The following is a 9,321-nucleotide window of genomic DNA, read 5'->3' as shown; positions in this document are numbered from 1 at the left end:
AAGCTCAATGTCTATCATGACCTCTCTTTTAGAATGTCCAAGAGCAAGCAAACTATTCCTCCAGGAGAGGGCGCCAACAGACTACTAAAGAGATCATCATTACTCAAAGAAAACCCCAAAAACCAATGCATGATAGGAATAAACAGGTAACTTTCTTTGGAGTGGAAGCGGAGAGATCGCACCAGATGCCAATTCTAGATGTTATCACACCTGTGGTCACTGCAGCAGCAGGTGAATCCACTTTGTCCAAAAGGGATCTATTCCATTCAATTGCAAATGATCTAGATAAGACAGAGAACTGCAGCACGGGGACATAGCCGAGTTGGTCAGGTTGAGTGGTGATGAGTTTGCTATTTGGATGAATAAAGAAAGTCAAAAGTGTGAAAGATAAAAAACAAAAGGAGGAAGTGTGAAAAGTGAATGGGCCAAATTGAGGTGCATATGAAGACGTATGCTTTCTTCCAATTCATTAAATCGGGCTAATATGAATCAGGTGAATTGAGTTCTGCTTTTGGAAACTGGGTTAAGAAGGGGTGCACCGTTCCTGGAGGTACTGCAATACCAGGTCAATGCGTGGAGTGGACAGAGCAAGCTCTTTTTCCATCTCCCTGTTCTAAAAATCCATTTAATATATGGTCCCCAGATAGGGGACGTATCAGATATTAAACTGATAAGAACAGATACTACACTTGATCTTAGCCAAAAGGCCGAGAAGCGATAACCAGAATTGGTTTGGGCCTCGAGTGGCACCCTGGCCTATGCCGGACACATCTTAGGGAGAGAGAGCGAGAGGGAGACAAACCCACGCCTACACAAGACATTTTGTCACCCAAGCCAACCCTTGAAAAGGCTGCTTTGCAGAGCCAAAACAAGAAGAATGGTGCGTTTTGCAGCCGCCGCCCACTGCAATGAATCTGAATAACTCCTCCTTTAGGGCGCAAGCAACTCCCCTCCCCCTTGCAGTCTTTCCAATTCACGATACAAAAAGACGGACAGGACAGGTTGCCTGACTTTCCGTCACTGCCACCCTTTGCCATCCTTACCCGTAGAAAGCCCTTTCATCATCCCCAAACCCTAATCTTTTCCCTTTCCTTCCCAGCCCCCAAACCCTGCCCTCTGTACCTTTCTCACCACCCGCTTCCCTTCTCCTGTCATCCCCCTACCACCCGGGAAAAAAAGAGATTGCCCCCTCCTTCCACTAGCCCACCCTCCCACCCAAAGAACAACTTCTTCTGCGCAGCTTGTTTTCTAGGCAGCAGCGCTATTGTGATGTCATCGGGGGGCATTGTGACAAGCCGCCAGTGTTCCGTCTCTTCATGTTGTGCACAGTTCAAACGGAAAATACATCAACAGGCAGACTACAGAAAAGCTTACTATCAAAGGTTAGAGGGGGGCTTTCTCAGAGGGCTTTTTACAGTTTTTCTATTCCCAATTAGCCGTTTAAGTGTACTTATTGAAAGTAGTAATTCTTTCATAGGCCGCCCTTTCTTAGTATTTGACGTTCCTTATATTGCGGTATGAGGCTTCGCAGTAGGTTGCAAACATTCATCACCCATGACTGTCCCCAATTGAGCTCAGAAGCTCAATGTCTATCATGACCTCTCTTTTAGAATGTCCAAGAGCAAGCAAACTATTCCTCCAGGAGAGGGCGCCAACAGACTACTAAAGAGATCATCATTACTCAAAGAAAACCCCAAAAACCAATGCATGATAGGAATAAACAGGTAACTTTCTTTGGAGTGGAAGCGGAGAGATCGCACCAGATGCCAATTCTAGATGTTATCACACCTGTGGTCACTGCAGCAGCAGGTGAATCCACTTTGTCCAAAAGGGATCTATTCCATTCAATTGCAAATGATCTAGATAAGACAGAGAACTGCAGCACGGGGACATAGCCGAGTTGGTCAGGTTGAGTGGTGATGAGTTTGCTATTTGGATGAATAAAGAAAGTCAAAAGTGTGAAAGATAAAAAACAAAAGGAGGAAGTGTGAAAAGTGAATGGGCCAAATTGAGGTGCATATGAAGACGTATGCTTTCTTCCAATTCATTAAATCGGGCTAATATGAATCAGGTGAATTGAGTTCTGCTTTTGGAAACTGGGTTAAGAAGGGGTGCACCGTTCCTGGAGGTACTGCAATACCAGGTCAATGCGTGGAGTGGACAGAGCAAGCTCTTTTTCCATCTCCCTGTTCTAAAAATCCATTTAATATATGGTCCCCAGATAGGGGACGTATCAGATATTAAACTGATAAGAACAGATACTACACTTGATCTTAGCCAAAAGGCCGAGAAGCGATAACCAGAATTGGTTTGGGCCTCGAGTGGCACCCTGGCCTATGCCGGACACATCTTAGGGAGAGAGAGCGAGAGGGAGACAAACCCACGCCTACACAAGACATTTTGTCACCCAAGCCAACCCTTGAAAAGGCTGCTTTGCAGAGCCAAAACAAGAAGAATGGTGCGTTTTGCAGCCGCCGCCCACTGCAATGAATCTGAATAACTCCTCCTTTAGGGCGCAAGCAACTCCCCTCCCCCTTGCAGTCTTTCCAATTCACGATACAAAAAGACGGACAGGACAGGTTGCCTGACTTTCCGTCACTGCCACCCTTTGCCATCCTTACCCGTAGAAAGCCCTTTCATCATCCCCAAACCCTAATCTTTTCCCTTTCCTTCCCAGCCCCCAAACCCTGCCCTCTGTACCTTTCTCACCACCCGCTTCCCTTCTCCTGTCATCCCCCTACCACCCGGGAAAAAAAGAGATTGCCCCCTCCTTCCACTAGCCCACCCTCCCACCCAAAGAACAACTTCTTCTGCGCAGCTTGTTTTCTAGGCAGCAGCGCTATTGTGATGTCATCGGGGGGCATTGTGACAAGCCGCCAGTGTTCCGTCTCTTCATGTTGTGCACAGTTCAAACGGAAAATACATCAACAGGCAGACTACAGAAAAGCTTACTATCAAAGGTTAGAGGGGGGCTTTCTCAGAGGGCTTTTTACAGTTTTTCTATTCCCAATTAGCCGTTTAAGTGTACTTATTGAAAGTAGTAATTCTTTCATAGGCCGCCCTTTCTTAGTATTTGACGTTCCTTATATTGCGGTATGAGGCTTCGCAGTAGGTTGCAAACATTCATCACCCATGACTGTCCCCAATTGAGCTCAGAAGCTCAATGTCTATCATGACCTCTCTTTTAGAATGTCCAAGAGCAAGCAAACTATTCCTCCAGGAGAGGGTGCCAACAGACTACTAAAGAGATCATCATTACTCAAAGAAAACCCCAAAAACCAATGCATGATAGGAATAAACAGGTAACTTTCTTTGGAGTGGAAGCGGAGAGATCGCACCAGATGCCAATTCTAGATGTTATCACACCTGTGGTCACTGCAGCAGCAGGTGAATCCACTTTGTCCAAAAGGGATCTATTCCATTCAATTGCAAATGATCTAGATAAGACAGAGAACTGCAGCACGGGGACATAGCCGAGTTGGTCAGGTTGAGTGGTGATGAGTTTGCTATTTGGATGAATAAAGAAAGTCAAAAGTGTGAAAGATAAAAAACAAAAGGAGGAAGTGTGAAAAGTGAATGGGCCAAATTGAGGTGCATATGAAGACGTATGCTTTCTTCCAATTCATTAAATCGGGCTAATATGAATCAGGTGAATTGAGTTCTGCTTTTGGAAACTGGGTTAAGAAGGGGTGCACCGTTCCTGGAGGTACTGCAATACCAGGTCAATGCGTGGAGTGGACAGAGCAAGCTCTTTTTCCATCTCCCTGTTCTAAAAATCCATTTAATATATGGTCCCCAGATAGGGGACGTATCAGATATTAAACTGATAAGAACAGATACTACACTTGATCTTAGCCAAAAGGCCGAGAAGCGATAACCAGAATTGGTTTGGGCCTCGAGTGGCACCCTGGCCTATGCCGGACACATCTTAGGGAGAGAGAGCGAGAGGGAGACAAACCCACGCCTACACAAGACATTTTGTCACCCAAGCCAACCCTTGAAAAGGCTGCTTTGCAGAGCCAAAACAAGAAGAATGGTGCGTTTTGCAGCCGCCGCCCACTGCAATGAATCTGAATAACTCCTCCTTTAGGGCGCAAGCAACTCCCCTCCCCCTTGCAGTCTTTCCAATTCATGATACAAAAAGACGGACAGGACAGGTTGCCTGACTTTCCGTCACTGCCACCCTTTGCCATCCTTACCCGTAGAAAGCCCTTTCATCATCCCCAAACCCTAATCTTTTCCCTTTCCTTCCCAGCCCCCAAACCCTGCCCTCTGTACCTTTCTCACCACCCGCTTCCCTTCTCCTGTCATCCCCCTACCACCCGGGAAAAAAAGAGATTGCCCCCTCCTTCCACTAGCCCACCCTCCCACCCAAAGAACAACTTCTTCTGCGCAGCTTGTTTTCTAGGCAGCAGCGCTATTGTGATGTCATCGGGGGGCATTGTGACAAGCCGCCAGTGTTCCGTCTCTTCATGTTGTGCACAGTTCAAACGGAAAATACATCAACAGGCAGACTACAGAAAAGCTTACTATCAAAGGTTAGAGGGGGGCTTTCTCAGAGGGCTTTTTACAGTTTTTCTATTCCCAATTAGCCGTTTAAGTGTACTTATTGAAAGTAGTAATTCTTTCATAGGCCGCCCTTTCTTAGTATTTGACGTTCCTTATATTGCGGTATGAGGCTTCGCAGTAGGTTGCAAACATTCATCACCCATGACTGTCCCCAATTGAGCTCAGAAGCTCAATGTCTATCATGACCTCTCTTTTAGAATGTCCAAGAGCAAGCAAACTATTCCTCCAGGAGAGGGCGCCAACAGACTACTAAAGAGATCATCATTACTCAAAGAAAACCCCAAAAACCAATGCATGATAGGAATAAACAGGTAACTTTCTTTGGAGTGGAAGCGGAGAGATCGCACCAGATGCCAATTCTAGATGTTATCACACCTGTGGTCACTGCAGCAGCAGGTGAATCCACTTTGTCCAAAAGGGATCTATTCCATTCAATTGCAAATGATCTAGATAAGACAGAGAACTGCAGCACGGGGACATAGCCGAGTTGGTCAGGTTGAGTGGTGATGAGTTTGCTATTTGGATGAATAAAGAAAGTCAAAAGTGTGAAAGATAAAAAACAAAAGGAGGAAGTGTGAAAAGTGAATGGGCCAAATTGAGGTGCATATGAAGACGTATGCTTTCTTCCAATTCATTAAATCGGGCTAATATGAATCAGGTGAATTGAGTTCTGCTTTTGGAAACTGGGTTAAGAAGGGGTGCACCGTTCCTGGAGGTACTGCAATACCAGGTCAATGCGTGGAGTGGACAGAGCAAGCTCTTTTTCCATCTCCCTGTTCTAAAAATCCATTTAATATATGGTCCCCAGATAGGGGACGTATCAGATATTAAACTGATAAGAACAGATACTACACTTGATCTTAGCCAAAAGGCCGAGAAGCGATAACCAGAATTGGTTTGGGCCTCGAGTGGCACCCTGGCCTATGCCGGACACATCTTAGGGAGAGAGAGCGAGAGGGAGACAAACCCACGCCTACACAAGACATTTTGTCACCCAAGCCAACCCTTGAAAAGGCTGCTTTGCAGAGCCAAAACAAGAAGAATGGTGCGTTTTGCAGCCGCCGCCCACTGCAATGAATCTGAATAACTCCTCCTTTAGGGCGCAAGCAACTCCCCTCCCCCTTGCAGTCTTTCCAATTCACGATACAAAAAGACGGACAGGACAGGTTGCCTGACTTTCCGTCACTGCCACCCTTTGCCATCCTTACCCGTAGAAAGCCCTTTCATCATCCCCAAACCCTAATCTTTTCCCTTTCCTTCCCAGCCCCCAAACCCTGCCCTCTGTACCTTTCTCACCACCCGCTTCCCTTCTCCTGTCATCCCCCTACCACCCGGGAAAAAAAGAGATTGCCCCCTCCTTCCACTAGCCCACCCTCCCACCCAAAGAACAACTTCTTCTGCGCAGCTTGTTTTCTAGGCAGCAGCGCTATTGTGATGTCATCGGGGGGCATTGTGACAAGCCGCCAGTGTTCCGTCTCTTCATGTTGTGCACAGTTCAAACGGAAAATACATCAACAGGCAGACTACAGAAAAGCTTACTATCAAAGGTTAGAGGGGGGCTTTCTCAGAGGGCTTTTTACAGTTTTTCTATTCCCAATTAGCCGTTTAAGTGTACTTATTGAAAGTAGTAATTCTTTCATAGGCCGCCCTTTCTTAGTATTTGACGTTCCTTATATTGCGGTATGAGGCTTCGCAGTAGGTTGCAAACATTCATCACCCATGACTGTCCCCAATTGAGCTCAGAAGCTCAATGTCTATCATGACCTCTCTTTTAGAATGTCCAAGAGCAAGCAAACTATTCCTCCAGGAGAGGGCGCCAACAGACTACTAAAGAGATCATCATTACTCAAAGAAAACCCCAAAAACCAATGCATGATAGGAATAAACAGGTAACTTTCTTTGGAGTGGAAGCGGAGAGATCGCACCAGATGCCAATTCTAGATGTTATCACACCTGTGGTCACTGCAGCAGCAGGTGAATCCACTTTGTCCAAAAGGGATCTATTCCATTCAATTGCAAATGATCTAGATAAGACAGAGAACTGCAGCACGGGGACATAGCCGAGTTGGTCAGGTTGAGTGGTGATGAGTTTGCTATTTGGATGAATAAAGAAAGTCAAAAGTGTGAAAGATAAAAAACAAAAGGAGGAAGTGTGAAAAGTGAATGGGCCAAATTGAGGTGCATATGAAGACGTATGCTTTCTTCCAATTCATTAAATCGGGCTAATATGAATCAGGTGAATTGAGTTCTGCTTTTGGAAACTGGGTTAAGAAGGGGTGCACCGTTCCTGGAGGTACTGCAATACCAGGTCAATGCGTGGAGTGGACAGAGCAAGCTCTTTTTCCATCTCCCTGTTCTAAAAATCCATTTAATATATGGTCCCCAGATAGGGGACGTATCAGATATTAAACTGATAAGAACAGATACTACACTTGATCTTAGCCAAAAGGCCGAGAAGCGATAACCAGAATTGGTTTGGGCCTCGAGTGGCACCCTGGCCTATGCCGGACACATCTTAGGGAGAGAGAGCGAGAGGGAGACAAACCCACGCCTACACAAGACATTTTGTCACCCAAGCCAACCCTTGAAAAGGCTGCTTTGCAGAGCCAAAACAAGAAGAATGGTGCGTTTTGCAGCCGCCGCCCACTGCAATGAATCTGAATAACTCCTCCTTTAGGGCGCAAGCAACTCCCCTCCCCCTTGCAGTCTTTCCAATTCACGATACAAAAAGACGGACAGGACAGGTTGCCTGACTTTCCGTCACTGCCACCCTTTGCCATCCTTACCCGTAGAAAGCCCTTTCATCATCCCCAAACCCTAATCTTTTCCCTTTCCTTCCCAGCCCCCAAACCCTGCCCTCTGTACCTTTCTCACCACCCGCTTCCCTTCTCCTGTCATCCCCCTACCACCCGGGAAAAAAAGAGATTGCCCCCTCCTTCCACTAGCCCACCCTCCCACCCAAAGAACAACTTCTTCTGCGCAGCTTGTTTTCTAGGCAGCAGCGCTATTGTGATGTCATCGGGGGGCATTGTGACAAGCCGCCAGTGTTCCGTCTCTTCATGTTGTGCACAGTTCAAACGGAAAATACATCAACAGGCAGACTACAGAAAAGCTTACTATCAAAGGTTAGAGGGGGGCTTTCTCAGAGGGCTTTTTACAGTTTTTCTATTCCCAATTAGCCGTTTAAGTGTACTTATTGAAAGTAGTAATTCTTTCATAGGCCGCCCTTTCTTAGTATTTGACGTTCCTTATATTGCGGTATGAGGCTTCGCAGTAGGTTGCAAACATTCATCACCCATGACTGTCCCCAATTGAGCTCAGAAGCTCAATGTCTATCATGACCTCTCTTTTAGAATGTCCAAGAGCAAGCAAACTATTCCTCCAGGAGAGGGCGCCAACAGACTACTAAAGAGATCATCATTACTCAAAGAAAACCCCAAAAACCAATGCATGATAGGAATAAACAGGTAACTTTCTTTGGAGTGGAAGCGGAGAGATCGCACCAGATGCCAATTCTAGATGTTATCACACCTGTGGTCACTGCAGCAGCAGGTGAATCCACTTTGTCCAAAAGGGATCTATTCCATTCAATTGCAAATGATCTAGATAAGACAGAGAACTGCAGCACGGGGACATAGCCGAGTTGGTCAGGTTGAGTGGTGATGAGTTTGCTATTTGGATGAATAAAGAAAGTCAAAAGTGTGAAAGATAAAAAACAAAAGGAGGAAGTGTGAAAAGTGAATGGGCCAAATTGAGGTGCATATGAAGACGTATGCTTTCTTCCAATTCATTAAATCGGGCTAATATGAATCAGGTGAATTGAGTTCTGCTTTTGGAAACTGGGTTAAGAAGGGGTGCACCGTTCCTGGAGGTACTGCAATACCAGGTCAATGCGTGGAGTGGACAGAGCAAGCTCTTTTTCCATCTCCCTGTTCTAAAAATCCATTTAATATATGGTCCCCAGATAGGGGACGTATCAGATATTAAACTGATAAGAACAGATACTACACTTGATCTTAGCCAAAAGGCCGAGAAGCGATAACCAGAATTGGTTTGGGCCTCGAGTGGCACCCTGGCCTATGCCGGACACATCTTAGGGAGAGAGAGCGAGAGGGAGACAAACCCACGCCTACACAAGACATTTTGTCACCCAAGCCAACCCTTGAAAAGGCTGCTTTGCAGAGCCAAAACAAGAAGAATGGTGCGTTTTGCAGCCGCCGCCCACTGCAATGAATCTGAATAACTCCTCCTTTAGGGCGCAAGCAACTCCCCTCCCCCTTGCAGTCTTTCCAATTCACGATACAAAAAGACGGACAGGACAGGTTGCCTGACTTTCCGTCACTGCCACCCTTTGCCATCCTTACCCGTAGAAAGCCCTTTCATCATCCCCAAACCCTAATCTTTTCCCTTTCCTTCCCAGCCCCCAAACCCTGCCCTCTGTACCTTTCTCACCACCCGCTTCCCTTCTCCTGTCATCCCCCTACCACCCGGGAAAAAAAGAGATTGCCCCCTCCTTCCACTAGCCCACCCTCCCACCCAAAGAACAACTTCTTCTGCGCAGCTTGTTTTCTAGGCAGCAGCGCTATTGTGATGTCATCGGGGGGCATTGTGACAAGCCGCCAGTGTTCCGTCTCTTCATGTTGTGCACAGTTCAAACGGAAAATACATCAACAGGCAGACTACAGAAAAGCTTACTATCAAAGGTTAGAGGGGGGCTTTCTCAGAGGGCTTTTTACAGTTTTTCTATTCCCA

The 9,321-nt window shown here is 46.4% G+C and overlaps 6 non-coding genes across 6 annotated transcripts; all 6 read right to left on the bottom strand.

Annotated features, from left to right (window-relative positions):
• Positions 1-528: 528 nt before the first annotated feature.
• LOC142265150 (U2 spliceosomal RNA) lies at positions 529-719 on the bottom strand. The gene has a single exon (XR_012731519.1). It is a non-coding gene; the product is annotated as a U2 spliceosomal RNA (small nuclear RNA).
• Positions 720-2,106: 1,387 nt separating this feature from the next.
• Positions 2,107-2,297, bottom strand: LOC142265149 (U2 spliceosomal RNA). The gene has a single exon (XR_012731518.1). It is a non-coding gene; the product is annotated as a U2 spliceosomal RNA (small nuclear RNA).
• A 1,387-nt stretch (positions 2,298-3,684) lies between these two features.
• On the bottom strand, positions 3,685-3,875 carry LOC142265147 (U2 spliceosomal RNA). Its single transcript, XR_012731516.1, has one exon. It is a non-coding gene; the product is annotated as a U2 spliceosomal RNA (small nuclear RNA).
• A 1,387-nt stretch (positions 3,876-5,262) lies between these two features.
• On the bottom strand, positions 5,263-5,453 carry LOC142265146 (U2 spliceosomal RNA). Its single transcript, XR_012731515.1, has one exon. It is a non-coding gene; the product is annotated as a U2 spliceosomal RNA (small nuclear RNA).
• Positions 5,454-6,840: 1,387 nt separating this feature from the next.
• On the bottom strand, positions 6,841-7,031 carry LOC142265145 (U2 spliceosomal RNA). The gene has a single exon (XR_012731514.1). It is a non-coding gene; the product is annotated as a U2 spliceosomal RNA (small nuclear RNA).
• Positions 7,032-8,418: 1,387 nt separating this feature from the next.
• LOC142265144 (U2 spliceosomal RNA) lies at positions 8,419-8,609 on the bottom strand. The gene has a single exon (XR_012731513.1). It is a non-coding gene; the product is annotated as a U2 spliceosomal RNA (small nuclear RNA).
• Between the last annotated feature and the right edge of the window lie 712 nt (positions 8,610-9,321).

This window comes from Anomaloglossus baeobatrachus, unplaced genomic scaffold (genome assembly GCF_048569485.1).
Source record: "Anomaloglossus baeobatrachus isolate aAnoBae1 unplaced genomic scaffold, aAnoBae1.hap1 Scaffold_2719, whole genome shotgun sequence".
Lineage (NCBI taxonomy): Eukaryota > Metazoa > Chordata > Amphibia > Anura > Aromobatidae > Anomaloglossus > Anomaloglossus baeobatrachus.
The sequence above is the reverse complement of the archived record's forward strand: the minus strand, read 5'-3'. Positions and strand labels throughout refer to the sequence as shown.